Genomic DNA, 20,657 nt, shown 5'->3' with positions numbered 1-20,657 from the left:
AATAAACTTAATGAAACGATCTTCAGGAGCCAAGTCTAAGTAGAAAAAAATATAAATATTTAAATCGAGTGAAAATTGTTAAATATTCGCAAGAGAAATTTTTAAAATAATTTACCAAATCAAGATTCTAAAGACACGTAAAAGGAGGAATATCGTTTCGTGAAACGACTGTACGATTAATTAATTTTCCTAGACTCTCTCTCTCTCTATAAGGGAAGAGAATATCTTTCCCTTAATTACTCATTGTCCAGGATCTCGATTTATAGCGTTTTAAGGTAGTCCAATATAAGCCTTTGATGTCATCTTCTTTGCACACGATCTTTCTACGAATATCGTGCATAAATATTCACGATAATTGCTCTTTAACCACTCGCTCTCGTCGTAACTGGCAGCCCCGTCGTCGAACGAGCAAAACGACATCAACTTTTGATCGAGCATCAACGAAACGATCCGTCGTTTAAAACCGCTCTTGGCGTGGTCGAGATACTCGCAAGAAAATGCATCTTGGAAGAACTCGGGGACGCTTAATCTCCATAACTGCAAACTGGATAAGAAACAGCCTCGTCCTGCGACTCGACGCGGCACAAGATGATCGGCGAAAGAAATCGACGGAAGAAATCGTGGAAGAATCGGCGGATAGATATTTTTGGAATTCGTGAGAGGATGGTTTCGTGTCATCTGTCGATAAGTGTAATTCGTATTCGTATTTCATAAAGTGGCCGGACACGTTTGACGTTTAATAACCGGCAAAGATGGGTAACGAGAGGAAACGTTCCATCTTTGAATCGAGTTAGTCAAGATGCATTTGCTGGAGGGGAGATGAAGGAGGGGCAAGTTTAATGGACAAGGTTGTCAAGGTAACTGGCGCTTGCTCGAGTGGTTAATGAACTGATGATGACCATTTTATAGATGTTAAAGTTGTTGAAAGTTTAAAACCTCTTTGATGGTATTGAAAAGGGTTTTACTTTGAACTCGAACGATGGAAGTGGATCAGTATTTACGTGAAATTTCGCGACACAATGTCCCAAGAGATGGAGAATTTAATTTATTTACACGTTAAATTCAATTTACGAGAAATTATCGAATATATTCTTTTCCTATTTTATAATTTCTATTCCTATTTTCTAATCCCAATACAGGGATAGTTATCTAATAAATTATGAAATTGCATATCTCGTTTAACAAAGATCATTTTTCTTATAATATTTTCAATTACAATTCCGTCAGATTTCGATATTATTTTTTTCATCTATTAATTAATCAAATATAACGAGCACATTCGTCCATTTAAATCAAATCACGATAATTTTGTTATCACGATATTATTGAAAAACCTGGAATATTAATGAGAAGAGAATAATAAATGATTCCATAACAATCCTGAAACACTTTGTGCTTCTTATACTACGAAATATAATAGAACATTCACATAACATGAATGTTATGAACTCACATGTTGATACAACTATATCAATTAATCCCTATTTATAAATATACATTACGATCGAAATCATTCAAAACGATTTATACATCATATTTAATAAATGAATCAGAATAATATGATATTAAAATAGATGAAATCTTGATTTCTTCATCGCGTATTCGACAAAAATCTAGATTAAGAGCAGGATATAATTCAGATTTGTACACATTGTCGAACGAATTGGTGAAGAGGGATACGCGTATACGCAAGCAGGAGGAACCAGGGAGGATTTATCGAAACGTTTTAAAACGGTTGAAAAGTCGAATAGCGAGAGTCGCGGCTCGCTGATGAATTATTCATCGCGATGAGGAGGGAGGTGGGATCGTTCGTTTTGAGGACAAATCACAAGGCGAGGCGCAAGACAATCCTCCCCCGAACTATCCTCCCTTGTTCGAGTCTCAACACGTGCTTGACTCGCTTCTTTCTTCTCTTCCCGTGGTACGCTTTTGCTGTTTAGAAACTGTTGGCTTCTCCGCTTGAATTTCCACTCAGATCAGCCGCGTTTTGATGTTTCGAGTAAATCGAAGGGATTTCGCCATAGCCTCGAGTCGCTCGCTTGCGCTTCCTTTGTTGATCGCGGCTTTTCGAGTGTACTTTACGTTTCCCAGTCTGTTTCGAGCGGATTTAATGCTCGCGAATGTATGGCGCGGCAGCTTTAAACGCGGCGGCTACATTTACGTTAGATTCGGCAAACAGCACGAATTTTGTAAAAATTCTGTTCTCATCATCTTTCTGTTTGTATCAATTTTTAATGTTGTTTATTATTAGGGAAATATCGATATTTATATTTCGCGATATTTTTCAGTTCTTGTTTCTCTGTAGAAATTATTTGTTGATTTATCTATGTGTTTATTTGTTTAGGGATGTAGTTTACGAGCTAAACGAATCAATAAGTTAAGTGTATATATATATGATTTGTATCAAATGTTTTTATTTGCATTGCATCAAAATATTATTGCACGAAACATGTCATAAAAAAAAGAAAAAAAATTAAAAATTGAATTATCAGCGAATTTTAAAATGATTTTAAAATCCTCTCTAGAAGGATATTTTTATAGAGAATTTCATCCAAATTAAATTGTGAAAAGTTTTAAGAAAATTTTTATACATTTTCCTAATATATTCTATTAATGGCTGTAATATTGATTTCATGATAAAAAAAAAAAAAAAAAAAAAACTACCTTGAAGTTTACATTTTAAAGAAACCCATCTTCTTCATACATATTAAATACCTCTACATTACTACTTTACTACAATTTTTCTCAAGACAAGTTTTTCTTAAATTTTCTCTAAAATAATTTTCAAACATATTTCCTGCATGTTTTCTTCACTCCATAAAATAATATCTTCCTATGTACACATAAAAAGAGATTCTTACGCGTAAACTTGGTAAACGCTTGGTTCCATGGAATAACAGAATAACGATAGCGATAAATTTCACCCCCCATTTCCTCTTTTTTTCTCCCTCCCCCCCTCCCCTTCTTCCATTCTCTTCCATTTCGTTCATTCTCACGAAAAATATCTTATGCATTAAAATTCTCCATTTGAGCCAATCCAACGCGCGATCCTTTGAATTCTTCGACAAAATTTCCACCGATTTACGCGATTCGCATATCCGTTGGAAAAATGAGAGCCGGCTATAAGAGAGGGAGGGGAGGGGACGGGAGGAGGTGAAAAAAGTTGCGGGCCAGGTTTCCGCCTCATTGAGATGCATAACTATCGCCAATGAATTAATCACGGCTTTAATGCAATATGGCAGAAAAGTTTTTCGCCCGTTTAAAGGTTTGAAACTCAGCCAGGCCGAATGGCGCCGCAAGTTCGCATCCGGAGGATCCACTTCGCGTGGATTCCGCCTCTTCCGTTCCCCGTAATAAATGGCCCTCGCCTCGGTTTCATAAAAACCTAATTGAATTTGGTGGAAACCGTCTACTAATCTCGCGAGCCATTGAATTTGTCTTGTAGAGAACACGAATATTGTACGAATATTTCGAAGAAAGAAAGACGATTGGAATGTTTGATTAGATTGTATCAGGAAACAGGATGTGAAAATAAGAGAGTAGCAACGTGTTAAGGATTTTGTTTGTAACGTAGAATATTTCTGAACACGTTGAAATTAATTTTTAATAATTTGATTTGGTAAAAGGTTTAATGGATTTGAAATTAAATTAAACGATATAGTATAAATAATATGTCAAATGTGGGAAGAGTCCTTCTTTTTTCTTTCAATACCATGTTAAAAAATATTTTTCATATGTAAAAAAAAAAGGAGGACGAAACTTTTCTCTAATTGAAATTTAAATTGAATATAGTGAAATAGACTTTTGATATTGATATTTTTATTTTCTTTTTTACAGGTATGTACTGCTCCATTCTGTTTTTTGACTCCGTATGGGGACTAATTAAAATGTGCCATTACGAGGGTAAGTACAATTGCAAAATACATGGAAATATAAAAGGTTTTAGAAATTTTGTAAACATCATAAACACGCACGTTTAAAACGATACGATATCGATTAACGAATTGATAAAAACTATAAAGCAGATCGTGAATTTTGTATTTTGAATGTGACTCGATATACGTGAAACACGATCGAAACGATAACTCATATCAATCCGATAAATATTCGTGCGGTTAAACTGTTTTAGACTTTACAATTAAACGACAGTTTTACGGTTATACGAAGCATTTAACCCGCACAACACGAAATGAGCTTCCATTTTCACGTAGCCCCGCAATACTCTGTTTTTACCGAGTAATTACTCGTACTTGTTAATTGTCCGCGTACATTCAACGAATTTCGTGAACGATTAACGCGTGAATTTACACGTTTTGCAAACATATCGTTCCCGGAAAAATTTTACCTACCAATTAATATCGTACTAACAATTTCCCTCTAATCGCGAGAAATTCGATCAGAGCCAATCAAACTGTTGTTCTACAGCAATAAAGGAAAGGTGATACCAATTCAAGATCAATCATTAATTTTTTAATAAAAAAAAAGCGTATTTTATCCTATTCAAATATTGTTAAACAATGGACAATAGATAGTTAAGCAAAGCAATTTATTCAAGGAATTTTAATAAATTAATTATGGTAAATAAAATTTAATTTATTCATTCAAAATGTCTTACCTAGTTTCAAACACTTCAGGACAATTTCATTCTTGGAAAGATTAATTTTTAAGATAATTATAAATGTGCCATTCATACCATTCTTCAATTATCCATCGCCATGTTTACAAATTGTATCTTAATCTGCCAATAATTGACAAATTCAGGAGATTTCTGGAAATGGAGGGGAAAGCTCGTAACGATCGCAGATTGGTGCGTCTTCAATCCCTTGCAACCAGAATCTTCCGGAATTGCCCTTCAACGCTGATCTATGCGTTCACTGCACCACACTGCAGTGGCCCGATATGTCACTGCAAGATCGTCTCCACCAGTATCCTCCCGAGACATTGGATCCCAACGATTGACCTGGTATCTCGTTCCTTTGTGGAGGATGAACGAGCATTTACATGGATCTCGCATTAACACAATTACTGAAAATTTATTATGGCCGATGATGATTGTCCGAATATATGTCATTCGATCATTTCATTATCGTTCATCAATTGATGAGCTCATGGTAAAGCAACAGTTGAAGCTTGTTGAATGATTTCGGTTAAGTCACTTTGCTTCATGTTATTTTCCCTTATCCATGTTCTTCTTGAATAACTGTACAGTTGTAGATTGGTTCATTTTAAACTGGTCATGGAGTATGAAGTTTCTAAACTTTCTTAATCTTAAATGTTTATTTATTCTTGAATTCTGAAATCTAAAATTTTGAAATAACTCAGACAATTGAAATAGTTGTGTCAGTAGAATCATTTTAAACTTTTAACTTATTGTATAAAAATTATGCAGCAATCAATAGAATTAAAGAGATTCAATTTCTACATAAAATAAAATCAATAATTTCATAAGAATAATTTTCTATTCGATTTTTGAAACGGATTATTCATTGTTGACATATTTTTGAAAGCTCAAATCCAATAGAGAATATTTCAAGTGGATTATTTTGCATGTTTCAACCCTTTGTTATATTATCCGTAAAATCGATATTTCTAATCCTATTGTATCCTACGTATCACGAACAACGTTAACATTATATATCACCACCTATGTTATCCGTTCGTGACATCGTTGCTAATATTATCGTGCAAATATTTTCCATATCCGCGACAGAGAATACATAGAGAGAACTACGAAAAAAAAAAAAGAGATCAATTTTGCAAGTAAACATTAACTCTATTCGAAATTTGTTTAAAAATTCGGAAAGATTTTCAAATATCAATGTAAATTCAATGATATTCACGTAGAATCGTTGATGACACGGTTCTCTGAGAAAATTCCTAGAATTTGTACGACATGCAAAAGAATTTTTAAACATTGGATTGAAACTGCATAATGGTATTTCGTTAAAATTTGAGAAAAAAATAGAAACGGGTGTATGTAAAAATTTCATATCAGAGGAAAATATAGGAAAATCCGATAGGTAACGATATTATGAATTCGATCGCTTTGCAAGTGAATGCAAATATTTGATAAAAATTCGTTGGATCGTGGAATTAATTGCTAAAAATACAGAAATTTTATACGAAATAATAAAAAGAAAAACTGTATGTAACTATATATACAGGAGAGTGTAAAGCGTTTCGAATCTTTCCATGGAAATTGACAACGATGTTAAAGAGTTGAATGTCGTGCGACGGGAATTGAAATTCGGTATTCTTGGATGACACGAAAAAATATAGGGCGTGTCGTATGCAGGAAAAAGAGAGAAAGGAGTGCGAGGTAAATGGAAAAGAAAAAAAAAAAAAAAGAACGTGCAGAAAGAAATTCGAGCGATAAAAGGTTGGCAACTCATTTAGAATCTTTCTCGTTCGTGTATATCGGCTTTGTCGCGGCAAGAAAAACCTTTCCCCGACTCGTTTCCCGCCTGCATCCCAGTTAATATCCTGTCGTGGCGTAGATGTTTGCGACTGATCCAATTTCATACTTTCCTGTCAAGTTCAACTGCTCTCGAGGCTGTGCTTGGTAGAAATCGGTGTCCCCCCAGACGTGTCGATGTTTCCCTTCATTTATTGCAAACTGTGATCTATAAATACGTAGTTTTACCATGGCTTTGTCTTGATTCCTTGTATTGATATGGATAACACTTGTGGTGATTTGTGATTTTTTTCTGTAAAATATAAACATTTAATCACACTAGATGCAAAAATTAATATAAATATATTGATACGTATTGGTTAATAATGCTAAATTTCATTATTAGTTGTCATAATCTTAATTTTATCAAATAAGAATTAATCAATTTTTTATGAAAAAATAGTATAACATTATAGAAGTCTAAATTAAATTTTTTTCTATATTCTTGAATTGTACAAAATAGAAATTTTTAATCGATACTGTATAATTATTCATAAAAAAGAAGGAAAAAATAAAGATTAGATATTATAACCTTACTAAAGATTAAACGTTGACAATAAGACTTTAATGAGAATGAGAACAATAAGCATTTAAATTTATGAACGAATATTCAAGGAATAAATGAACCACAGAGGAAGGTAAAAAGAAAGAATGAGAAAAGTTTGCTACGTATAATTAAGTACATAGACGATTAAGCACAACCTAATCTGATGGAAGTTAATGTCAGTATGGTGAAAAATTTTTATATATTTCACAGCGTATTATGATTCCTTAGAGACCTCCTTATTTGAATATTTTAAAACAAAACGAAACAAAAGTTCTAAAATTACAATAAATTATTAATTTGCTTTTCAATGATCCATGATTTAAAATATTTTCTAATCTAATTCTACATAACCATACTTCACGTTTTTATCGAATCGATATCGGCATAAAAAATATAATATAGAGAAAAATATTGATACCTTATACATTTCCCATAAAGATTTTTCACAAAATTCTTTTATCACATTGATTAATTCTTAAAGATGCACGGAAACTCTTAATTATTTTGAACAATATTCCAAAAATACACTCACAATTCTTCAAAGAATCAACTGAACGTAGACACTAATCTGTTCGAGAGTTCGATAGTAATCGAATTAATACATTCGAGAGCTCGAAACTCATAGCTCTGTCGACAGTCTTTAAGCGATCGTGTCCGATTATTGCCGAATCATTCCGAAGTTGCCGAAACCCGATCCTGTCCGAAGTTTTCCGATTCATTCCGAGATTTGGATTCCAAAGTGTGAAACGTTCTCCGACATTGTTAATTCTTTTTGTGTCTTCATTTCACATTTTTCATATTTTCCCATTCGAAAGCAATATTTTCCAACAATCAAGAAACCTGGAACTATTTCATTCTCCAAAGAATAGCATTATTATCGAGAAAAAAGAGGTGAGTGGGACATATTGTTCTATTCTTATAACGTCACGCGTGATACGTTAGTTACTTTGACAAATCGCTCGTCAAATACAATAATGTAGCGCAATTTTGTTACAAAATCGAAGCCGTAGCGATAACGAAAGATCTCGGGAAACGAAATGTCGTGCGTTTCTATCGAATCGACATCGAAATTCGAAATGGTTGATCTCTTCGCGTCAGTCAAACTGTATCCAGCCATGTTTGTTCCTTTGTCGCTCATCGCGAGTCAATTTGTCACAAAATGTCTTCGGTTCCGTGTATTCCCACGAGACGCTCGTCACGATCGATTGATTCACCATTTTGTTTCTTTCTCTAAAGTTAAACGACGTTTGCGTGGTACGGTCAGAGAAATTTATGGAGAAAACTCTTTCGGAATTTCGTCTAACTTATCGACAAAGATTGATTGATTAATTTGTCACGGTTTATAAAGGTAGATCGATCAATGGCGCGAATAAAATCGGAGCTAGGTCGACCTAATTTACATTATTTCGAACGATGATTAGCCTTTTGCGTTCTTGCATCGATGAGTCACTGCTATTTGCTAAACATTCATGCGATTAGGATGTTGTGATTGCGTGGTCATTTGCGACCTTTGATATTGCTTTGGTCGATTTTACTCAATTAGAAATGTTTTGGTATTCCTTGAAGTTTATTTGGCGTATTATATATTATATATGAAAATAATTTTATGTTATATTAAAATATATATAGCTTAGTTATTAATCAGAATATATTTAATAGATATTTGATCTTAGGAACAATACTAAATAAAATATTAGTTATTATACTATCTTTTATTTTATCTTTTAAGATTATCTATATTTTTATATCTTAAGATTATATATTTTTATATTTTTTAGGTACTAAATGCTTTCAAAGAGAATTTATATGGTATATGGTCATACATTTAAACGGAGTATAAATGGTATAAGTAAGTAGATAAATGACGATTAGTTGGATATTACACGAATTCGCTTAATTATGCAATACTAGATCTCAAAGCGAAAATCAACTAAAATTACATATCATGTAAAATTGTATTAGAAATGTTAGAAACTTCAGTTGAAGCTCAACTGCATGCTTTAGTTTATCTTCATGTAAATGGGATTTCATTGAAATTCTCTAAATATGAAACTATATTTTGCAAAATTATATTTCACAATTATATTATTTATATTAGTATAAAACAATAACGATCCGAAAATAATTAGAAATAATAATTAGAAATAACTTTTTTACTATCTCTTTATGCTATAATAAATTTTCCTTACACTTTACATACATGTATATTACAATTATAAAAAAATTCTTGAAAGTTACTAGCTTGATAGTTATTTCTCAATATATTCTCAATATATTATCTATTATTGAATTAATAACTTTCAAGACTTTCATTTTCAAATATATTCCTAATAAAATTATAAGTATGATAAACTTTCACTTCAAATAAACAGATTTTTATTATATCATTTTAAATTTAAATATTTTCAAATCTCTTATTTTATTAGAACAAGTTAATATCAAAATTTCATAATTAATGTTATTTGTACATAAATTACCGCGTTGATAACAATAGATTAGAATAATAATAATCGGTACATTAATTATCAATGGAAAACTAACATAGAATTCGTTATAAATAGTAGTGAGTATCGTGTAATATATAGTATTGCGCGTTCCTAACAAATAGCATTCGTGTTCTCTTTTTCACTTTTCGCATAGCATTCCTATGTCATGGTAAAAACTGTCTTATTTCTTTTTCATTCTTTGTCTTACTGGTTGTACGCCGCCAGTTGAACGAAATATTCGAAACAAGCGGAACGATCACAAAGTACGTCATACCACGGGCTAAATGACATTTTAATTAAATCGCTTCTACGACCGGGTCTCGCTTTTACAGAGACAAAGAGCTAGTATTTGCTCGGTAATTTATCAAATTTGGATAGGAACAGACGAATGAAAATTTAGTCTGTATCGTAATTACTTGCTAACATTTTAGATCAACTGTCTCAAACTTTTGATTCGTGAAAGTTTATTCTTTTATTCAGATAATAACTTTTTGTAAGCGTACGTTTATGAAATATTATAGTCGTTCAATTTATGGAAACGTAGTATTCTATTTTAAAACAATGCATTCTTTCTTTCGATTGCAGAAAGAACGATATTCCTTCGTTATACAATTTTTTTTTAAATAATAATTCTAATATTTAATTTCAATTACAGAATCTTAATTAACGGGAAAATTCATAGGGATAGGAATTTGAGAAATTCCAGCATTACATCCTTAAACGAGGAGTAAAAAAATAAAGCAGTTATTCATCGAAGAAGTCCATTTAAAAATTTTTATCTCTCTTCATTTTTTTCAAATATTATTCCCGGTGCAATCTCGTTTCATCCTCGACCTGGAGAGCACAGCGCGAGAATGAAACGCTTCAAGTGCAAACTTTCTTACAGAAAAGTTACCTGGAAACACGGAATTAAAAGTCACAGAACGGAAGATAAAGCTATCCGGAGTCTCGTTAAAGTGATACATCCCCTCGAGTTTCCCCATTCACACGATCCACACTCGTCCACAAACATACCTATACGTATCACCATTTACCAACCCATTGCATCCCGTCGCCAATTACAATCACGGCCGTCCCTTAAATCGCGATCGAACGAATGGAACGAAATTACGATCTCCTCTCCTCTCCCCTCCTTTCGAAATCAACAAATTCGGAATCCTGTCGCATTCAAACCTGTCTCCATTAGTCATAGCCGAGACAAGGCACGCCCGATATGAACCGGTCCACTCTCCTCTCGTTTCTAAATTGGACACGCTCGAGACAAGGGAAGACGTGGCGACGCCAGAACACAGCGTGCTAATTTTCCAATTTCCCATGTCTCCAATCCTATAATTTACCTTGTCCAATAACTCGACCTGTATATATCGATAGACGAAAGGAGAGAGAGACATTATAACAGAGACAGAGAGAGAGAGAGAAAGGTGCGAAAGGTAGGTTGAATCGATCGTGGTCATAGGGAGATAAATTTTTATCGGGACGCAACCGTTAACCGAACAATGGACAGTAATGAATATGAAGTTGGACCGATTGCACACGGATTGCTCATCCCACGGAAGAGCGAGCGGTTGATTAAAGTCGTTCTTCTTTCCTCTGGGATGGAAAATGGGCCAGGGTGGCGTTAACACGGTCAATTTTCGGGTGAGCGCGTGTTGCAACGCGCGCGAGGTTGCTTGCGCGCCTCGACGCGCCTCGAGTGCCGTAATATCGCGCCGCGACGTCGGATGAAATCCTCGGAGAAGCTTCGTAAAGACGGTGGCTTTCACGAAATTAATGCACGCATCGCGGCCAGCTTCTGACCTGGACGGGGAAATTCTCGACACCGGCTGCGCCACTAATTTCCCTTCCGAGGTCGGAATCGCCAGCTGGAATTTTCTTCAAATGAATTTATTTTTATAGGTTTGCACCTGCTGACACAGTTTCCAGTTTTATCTTTTGTAAGAAAGAAGACGGTGTATCGGTGTCGTCGCGTGTTCTAAAGGAAGACCAGGAGTCGAGAAACGGCCGCGTTTCTTACGTCTGTGAGCGAGTGAATCGCTTCAACGAGAGGAAGCTTGAATGGAAATGGCGACGTGGAACGCGATAATGATGCGCTTTTTATCGTTTATTTAAGCGATGCGGAATATGCGCCATGCTATGAGGCTCGAGTCGTATGTTTACGATTTGTAATTAAGGGAAATGCATCTGAATCTTTGAGTGTTATTTATGTATCCTTTTTAGTAAAGTTGGAAAATTCGAAATTCTCTTAGATTTCACGAGGTATAAATTTTGAAATTTGTATAATCTATATATATATATATATTTTTTTTTTTTAGTAGGATTAGATTCCAAATTCTCGTTATTGGATTTTAGCGAGATAGATGGCATCGATATTTTAAATTTTGAAATTTAAATTTTTCGTATGAATTTTAAAATTTTTTAAAATTATACATATACATGTTTTTTTTCCGCAGTCCGTATATTTTAATAAAATCTGAAAGCACTAGGATTTTAGTACGCTAAATAGCATTAAAGTTTAAAAATATTAATACGATGTATTTCAACTTTGTTTGCTTTCGAGAATTTTAGATGATTTACGTGATAATGGATTTTAATATATTATTTAGAGCTTTATTCGAAGCAGGTTAATCGTTGGATTTATTAAAATTTCTTTTCTTTCTCGAATTTACATTGTTTGGAAAATCTTTGTACGAAATACTTATTTATTATATAAATGATAAAATACGGGATAAAATCTTGGATATTGAAAGATTTTTGTTAACAAGGAAATTAAAAATAATAGAATAGGATTTTTTATTTGACAGTACGATTTTTATATTAATTTCAATTTGTTTATCTATCGCGTGAAAATATTTAAATGCGTTGAAACCAATAAATATATCGTCGAAGAGGATATCATATTTTCGAACGAATAATTTTTGGTTTTCAAGTTTCATTTCCTCGAACCTAGATGCGGTTTTTACGGCATTCTGCATCGTATATGATAATTTTTATACACCTATAAATACATGAAATATAAGGCCATGATTCACTTACGATCCCAACTTCGTATCGGGGCTATATTTTCGATATATAAAGTAAAAATATTTCTGATATAATATTCAAGTGCCATCCCGCGATACAAAGTTATCCCGTTGAAACGAGAAAAGTTTCCTCGAAAAGGAAGTAGCAACGGAACTTTCTCATTATACCCGGTTTTAAACTACACGGGAGAATACAAAGAATTCGTAAATACGTGGCAAATACGGATGCAGAGATACACATTTACCATTAATAAAACTACCACCATCTTTCACTCCGTTATTGAATGAAAACTCGACCCACTTCACTTTGTACTCGTCCCAACGTCTAATAAAACTTCGTTAGAGGGAACAGCACGAGGAGAAATTTCTTCCTCCTCTATTTCACGATGATATATTTCCTTAAATTCGACAATTTTTATAAATTTATAGGCTCAAAGAAAGAACCTTAGAGAAACTTTCAAACGAGGATTATCATTAGAAGATTGACAAATCCCTCTGTTCGATTTCAATAATATTCAATTTTTCTCAATTTAACAAGCAACATATGTTAATTTATTCTTTCGAGAAATTCATGGATAAATTTATAATTGTACTCTCGATATATTTATCGAAAAACGTATAAAAAAGGCGTATCTCTGTCTGCAGGAAGTTGCCAAAACGAGGAACAGCTTTTTGTGATTTATTCGCGACCGGTTGGATGCGTGTTTTTGGGGTAGGGGAGGGGAGACGAATATTGGAAGGAAGGTTGCGCGAAACTGTTCGTAAGGCGCCATACTGTTGAATCTGTGCACACGGAGACAGGTTGAAATATTTATGCCGGTTCCTGCTTGCTTTCTAGCTGCGTGCAAACTGCACGCGGCCCCCCCCTCCCTCTATTGTTTCCATTAGGACACCTGAGTTGCCCGAGTCCCCGCATAATACCACCTCCGCTTTGTCGAATCTTTGTCTCGTCAGCTTCTACTTACGGCGCATCCATCCGCGAATTTGTAACTACAGCGGAACGAGCGAAGTCACGCGTAAAAGCGGACGAGCTCTCTGTCTCCGTTCTCCGTTTATGTTAATGCGAACGCGACGTGCACACGTTTTAAAAACGAAAGACGCAATATTCGAGAAAAAAACTCGAAGGTTTCGAAGCCTTTTCTCTTCTTTTTTTTTTTTTTATCTCGATTAACATTTTTGAAACGTGTCAGACGCTTTTGCTCCAACGGGATGGAAAATATAACGTTCTAAATCTTATTGCTAATTTTGTTCAATTTCATTAACCAGAAGAGAAATTCCTGTACAACTTTAAAATTATTTTCTGTATTGATAAATAGCGATTAAAAATATGATAGAATACGGTAATGAAATTGTTTAAGAATCTACGCTTCTTTGTAAATGAAAATATTTTTAAAGTCGTTTTGTTTAAACTCCATTTCTTTTCTGTTTTTCATTTCGTTCTTCTTTCTTTTCTTTCCTTTTTTTTTTCTTTTTCCTCCCCCCTATTCAAACTTTTCTCTGAACGTTTCTCAAATTCTTACTCTATATCTCTTTTATTGTGCGTTCCTCGTGCCATTGTATCTCTTCTTCACGCTCTTCCTTTCTCCTTTACATCCATTTCGCTCTATCCATGTACACGCTTTTATCATTTTCAGTGAAAGAAATAGGCAGGAAATAGAATTGTAAGCGTCCGCAACTTGTGACAATTTTTCAGAATATTCTGCTTGAACGGCATCTTGCGTTTATATTTCTTTATTTTTTTTTCCCCTTCTTTCCTCTCTTTTTTTTTTTCTTTTTTAAATTCTTTCTATATACTTTCGATGAAAAATTTATCGCGAAAATTCTGTTCCCACTGTATATTATTCTTCCCCGCGTGAAAAATAGATTGGAGGTCTGCATAAAAAAATGTTATTTTGCAGATAGATGATATCCCGCGCAATTACAAACCCTGTTATTGCATCTCTTCATCTTCTATTTTTGCAGAAAAATGACGATTGCATGAATGCAATAGGAATTTGAATGAATTGCAAATAGGAATTTGAAATAAAACATTTTACCATTCTTTCAAATTCGAAATTTTGCTTTTTGTGTGTGCGATATTCGTTTATTATTTAACTTTAAAAAAATTATTGAAACGAATATTCTGTAAACTGTATACCACGACAAATTATTATCGTTATATAAAAAAAAAAATATATATTTCCTCTTCCTCTTATAATATATTTAATTATAATATTTTATAATTATAATATATTTCCTCTTTCGAAAAGAAAAAAAAAAAAAAAACAATGAAATCGAACTTACTTGTTCAAAATTCATTAAGCCTGACTTAACAACTCTTGTTGAAACGACAGTCGTTTGGATTCTGAGACTCTCTCGCTCGATTCTATGGAAGCCTTCGAACGAAAAATATTTCCCCGGTGTCCATTTATTTTCTGTACAACAAACACGAAGAATAAGGTTGAATGGAGAAACGACGCGCTTCTCGATTGCGCTTCTTTGTATAACTCAGCCTGCGTCGCAAATCAACTACGCTATATCTCCCCTTTTCCCACACTCATTTTCTTTCAGATACTTAACCCCTTTTGTACGAGCGACGAACTACGACGAGGAAATTGATGTCCCTGTAAAACGTTTCGCCGATTAAAGGATCGGTCACGATTCCCCCTTTCTCTCTCTTTCTTTTTCTCGTTGCTCGAGTAATTCGCCCTCTTTGTCACGCGAGCAGAGAAACAAGTTGTTTCATTCGACGAAGAGAATATTCTTAGACTTTTGTAGGAAAATGAGAAAGAATTGTGAATTTTATAAAGTTTTCGAAGGACGAGTGGTCTCTTCGATCGGAAAATTGGATTGGTTATTAGTCTTGGAGATTTTATTATAATAGTTCCATGTATTTCTCTTCCAAGATAGGCGCGTTTCTTTTACCTATCGTTCGTTTCATTTTAAAATTTTGAGGATCTGGTTTATTGGAATATTCTAAATAGATTGAAAATTTCGTTACAAGGTAATATTTAATCGTTGTCGGATATTATGTACGTATTTGGAAATAAGAATAGATGCATTCGGTGCATAATTTATTATTTTTCTTCAAACGATGTTGCGTGAAAGAAAACTTTCGTACGAACCTACCTCAACCTTGTGTTTCGACGAGTTCGGAGAAAGCATGTTACGGCACGTACGGAAATTGAAAAGTTAAAACTGAAATCCTGGAAAAATAATATAAACGAAGTCTCTTAAATGCGCGAAAGGATCGATAAGCTTTCACGGAGCAGATTTTTCGGTTAGAAATTTACGAACCGGGAACGTATTTCGCCGGGCGAATTCTGAATTCGAATAAATGAGCATGGAAATTTCGATTTCGAGGAGGGCGGGTTGGAAATAAAAAGCTGGAAGTTGCAAAACTTTCGCGATATCGTCGAAAAACTGAATAAATATTAGAATTTTAAAAGCATCCGAGATTCTGAAAGGAAAACTTCTTACCAGTTTTTAGGGAGAGACTACCACGTCCATTGAATTATTCCGACATTATTCGCGTTGCACATTGGTTTCGAGGGCACATTTGCGAAGAACAAGCTTTTACCCGAGCCTTGTAACGAACTTTCCACCGTCTCAAAAACCATAAATTGATATATAGGCGTGGAGCAGCAACGCAACCTGCCCCGTCATCTTACAAAGTCGCTTCGTCGATAAGTGACACCCGTGACTAAGTAGTTCCGAACTAGATGGGTTTTACTAAAAGGTGTCGGAAAGTTTTGACGCCCCCTTTTCATCGATAAAATGAATATTTTTGCCCCGTTTTCATTCAATTTCCTAATTCATTTTACTATTTCACCCCCCCTCCGTGCGAAAAATTTAATAATTATCCTTTAATTAATTTCCATATCGTTATTGATATCACTTTCGAAAGGTTAAAATCGAATAGCTCGTCGATACTTCGATCCTTTCGTGACAGAATCTTTCACCAGTACCTATATATGTATATATTACACATTATTCATTATGAATATTTATATACTCGATATTAGTTCCCTCATCAAAGTGTCTCTCCTCCCTCGATCAATTTCACAAAGTTTTTCCAACCCACGAGAATGAATAAAAATTTGCAATCACAACGATTCATCTTTCGATATAAGATTCTCGTCTGTGTCGAAGAACAAACAAATACTCCCTCCTCCTTCTCCTCCGCAACAGAATTAAAAATACATCGAGTACGTCGCATTTCGCATTTTCCATCCGAAACGGCTCGAAGATAAGGCCGAGGCTGTGTACATGAATCATTCGGAAAGGCAACCAAGTTGGATGCGTTGCGGAATCGGGGCAGCCTAGGAGGATTAAATATTTCGTACGACAGGCTGCCATTAAATTATCCATATCAGCCGCAGTACACGGAAGACGAATCCTCCACTGTCCTACCTTGACGAACATTGTTACGAATTTAAAAGGCAAAAAGAGGGAAACAGAGAGAGAGAGAGAGAGAGAGGAGGGAATGAGGGCAATTGGAAAGAAGGAAGGGGAGAGAAGGGTGATTCCTCGTGTAAAAGTAAGTTAGAAAGACTGAATAGAATTTTTGCACGTGAGGATTTGTTCCCTCTAGGGGGAGACGAAATTGGGATCTCCCAGGTACACGTGTACTGACTGAAATCAGTGGGGAGAGACAGACAAGTTATCCACGTGAAGAAAAAAATGAAATAATGAGGAAAATTTTTTTTAATTTTCAAGGTAATCACGAAATATCGAATTGAACCTATTTATTAAACTTTCAAATCATAGCATTTTTCGTCTTGTCTCTGCAAATTCGTCTAAATTAATTCTCATAGAAATTATTACTTCTTTTTCCACCATTACCAAAATATTTAGCCTCCAATCTTCCTTCCTATTCCACGAAAGAAAAGAGATAGAAAGGGTCGTAGAGATGATCCAGGCCTTGTCCGTTACATTATTACAAATAAATAAAAAATCAAAAAATACGAAATGAGGGAGAAAAATTATGATACATCAGTTCCTATCTGAGATTAAGAGAGAAAAAGAAATATGGAAGAAAGGGTTGGAGATCAGAGAAACGAAACACATTCGACAATAGCCAGGTCAAGGGGACGCGTTCCGCTCAAAGAATCTGGTTGAATTTCCACCAGCATTGACGTCACAGTTGTGCTTTGAGCGGGGAAACGCGAGGGGGGAAAACTCCATTCTCTTTACAGTTCCATCCGTGCCAATTCCCCCCTGAGTGATGTTTCAACTCAGTGGCGACGTAATGCGACCGGATAACAATACTCCGCCATCAAGAGGCGCGTTTTGGGAATACTTGGAATTATATCGTACGTTTAAATATTTTTCCATCTCAACAAGGATCCGCGTATTTCACGCTCGATTTTTATCAACCGGCGGATGATACGAAACAGGAGGAATCGTCGTGGCCGAGGAATTTCTTCCACCCTTCCTTGCCACTTGCCTGGCTGTTGTCGATCCTCGATTCGAATTCCTTTCTTCTGCGTTCGAAAATTGATCGAGCATGGAAACAGCTTTTCTATCTATCTCGAGCCTCTGCCGTTCCTCTTTGCTCGTAGCAAGCTATGCGTTGATGTCGCCTTCGTTCGATTTACTTTACTGCACTTTTGGGTTATGGAAGATTGGATCGCAGGCGAGGGGGCGATGAATAAAAATAAACAGCAAATTTTGGGCGGAATATGGGGGATGATGAGAGAAATATTAAATCCACGGATAAAAAAATGAAACTTTGATCCGATTTTTTATTAAAGATAACGGAGAATTTATAATAAAATTGTTATCGTGAAACTGCAAAAGAAATCTAGATTATTCATATAGTATAATATATGATAATACACATAATTTCTTATTACAAGAAGAGAATCGCTTTGAAGATGAAGAAAAAAATCCACAATCATTTCGAAGGCTTCATTTTCATTCAGTGATCAATAATATCAAGAATGGATATTGGTAAATGGATGAAAGACAAGAATCGATGATACTATAAACTTATTATATGAATTAATACTTTGGAAATCATACTTTTGAAAATCATGTGCAGATAAGAAAAAAGTAGGAAGAAATATATCTGGTTTTTCAATATTCTTATTTTAAGTTGATAGACGAGAATGTTCGATGAACGTTTGTCGAATACAGGAGGAGCAAGTTAAGTTGCAAGTTTCCATTGTGGATCGAATTAACACGGTTTATACGGTGGAAAGTTAAGGGAAGTTGAAGGGAAGAATTCAAACTAAGTCCCTTCTCTGGCAAAGACTCTGAAAACACGCAAAAACTGAGGCGAGGGGATTAAATTGGACGCGAGCGAGAAGCCACGTGGAAACCTATGAAGTTGCTTTCCGCGTTGTTGCTGGCTGCCTCTTCTCCTCTTCTCTTTGTCCGCCTTCTGGAAAATTTTATCGACCCACTTTTTTAAGGTCAAAGCTTCAATCACGAACCGTGGCTCATAAGGGAAAACCGAATGTACGAAAAAATTGATAATATTATAGGATCTTGGATCATTAATTATTTCTAATATAATTTTCAACTAGAGCTAGATTGAAGATTTTATTGAATAATTCGTAAGAGATAAGATGTATATGATGAAAGAGGAATTCAACTTACAATTAAATCAAATACAATATTCTAAACTATCAAAAGAATTTCATTTATAAATTAAATGATCATTATATTGACTTTCACTAAAACAAGTAACCAATCTCAATAATCCTATCTATCTTAAAATAACAGAATCACAAATAAACGAAAAAGGAAAAAAATTGATTGCTTACATTTGCACATTACTCGCAATTAGAGCATCGCAAAAACACATCTCACGTGTGTAAACTCTTAAATATCATCGCCTTAATATCTCGTTAATGGTGCATGTTTCGTGCATGCGGGGCATAAATTAAAACGGAGTTGGCGAGCGTTTGATGGCGAGCGGGGGGAGCTCGAAGGATTAACAAAAAAAAAAAAAGAAAAACGCCGACAACAACGTATGCACGAACAATCCGTGTTCATTGTTTCCATTTTCAAATGGGCGTCGATCCGGTGATCGACGTTTATCGTCCCCCGACATGCTCGTCCTTAACGAGCCCGATGGTTTTCGCACTCTGTTTACCGGCCATCCTCCGCGTTTCGATATCCAATCCACGCGCGAAACTCGGATCGATCCGCGTATCAATTTCACACCAGCTGTCCGATTACCCGAACGTGGAAGATCATTCCACGAATATTTTTTCACGCCTCGCTCCGATTCGGTCAAGTTTCCAACTCGGGAAAATTCGTATGCGAGCAAAAGTCTTTGCATCGTCTGTCTAAACGAGAAAATTCGAATGTTTGCGGATAGATTATAAATACTCTCGTGAAATTAAATATTAGTAACGTGGGATCGTGAGATTGGCATTCTGCAAAGATATGCGAAGAAACGTGAGATCTTTTGTTTGCTTTGCTTGCTAAGAATTCGATTTAAAGGGGAACAAAGGGGGTAATGGATGGATGTCATGGTGTTCACTTCCGTTTCGAGTGCTTGTCGATGCGCTGTCGATCCGCAGACACACACGCACGCTCGAAAAGGATGTAATAACCGAGGCGCGAGGGTGAAGTGACACGCTCGTTCTAGTCGACTTCGATGACTCGATTTACGACGCGCTCGGGGCAGCCGGTTCCATTCGATCACCGAGACTTTTATGCCATGATATTTCGCTTTTGTCGGTGTTTACCCATGATCGAGTGAGTCTTATATTCACCTTTCAAATTTCAAGTCGAGGCTTATTTCTTATTCCTCCCAGTTAGGGCAAATTGCGTTTGTTTTCACTTGTGTAAAAGTAATTCACACTTCGATCTTAACATTTATCACATCGATTACAATTTTTTAAATTTTTCACTCATCATCAATGGACTTTAACATTATTTGAATTTTCAATTTGTCATAGCATATGCATAGAAATAATTTTTGAGATCAATTTGTTCATTCGAGACATTAATATATTTCCCCTCGTGGAAATATCCTTCGTTTCAACGCGAATCAAAAATCGAATATCCGAGCGGATCTTTCTATCCATCGCGAATCGATTGGTTGCTTATTAATGTCGAGATACGGCGGACGTCATTATTTCGAGGTCCGGGCTCGCCTTCGAGCCCCATGCAGATTCATAAATCCAGCGGCACGGAACGAAAATTTATGC

The 20,657-nt window shown here is 35.2% G+C and overlaps 1 protein-coding gene and 1 long non-coding RNA gene across 10 annotated transcripts in view; one reads left to right on the top strand and one right to left on the bottom strand.

Annotated features, from left to right (window-relative positions):
• Window positions 1-20,657, top strand: part of LOC412893 (hemicentin-2) — a 395,106-nt gene that overhangs the window by 102,818 nt on the left and 271,631 nt on the right. The gene's annotated exons all lie outside the window — the stretch shown is intronic.
• LOC113219142 lies at window positions 4,573-7,568 on the bottom strand. Its single transcript, XR_003305807.1, has 2 exons — window positions 7,420-7,568; window positions 4,573-6,707 (listed from the first exon to the last, which is right to left on the bottom strand). It is a non-coding gene; the product is annotated as an uncharacterized LOC113219142 (long non-coding RNA).

Source organism: Apis mellifera, linkage group LG11 (genome assembly GCF_003254395.2).
Source record: "Apis mellifera strain DH4 linkage group LG11, Amel_HAv3.1, whole genome shotgun sequence".
Taxonomy (NCBI): domain Eukaryota; kingdom Metazoa; phylum Arthropoda; class Insecta; order Hymenoptera; family Apidae; genus Apis; species Apis mellifera.
This window is presented reverse-complemented; position numbering and strand designations above follow the sequence as displayed.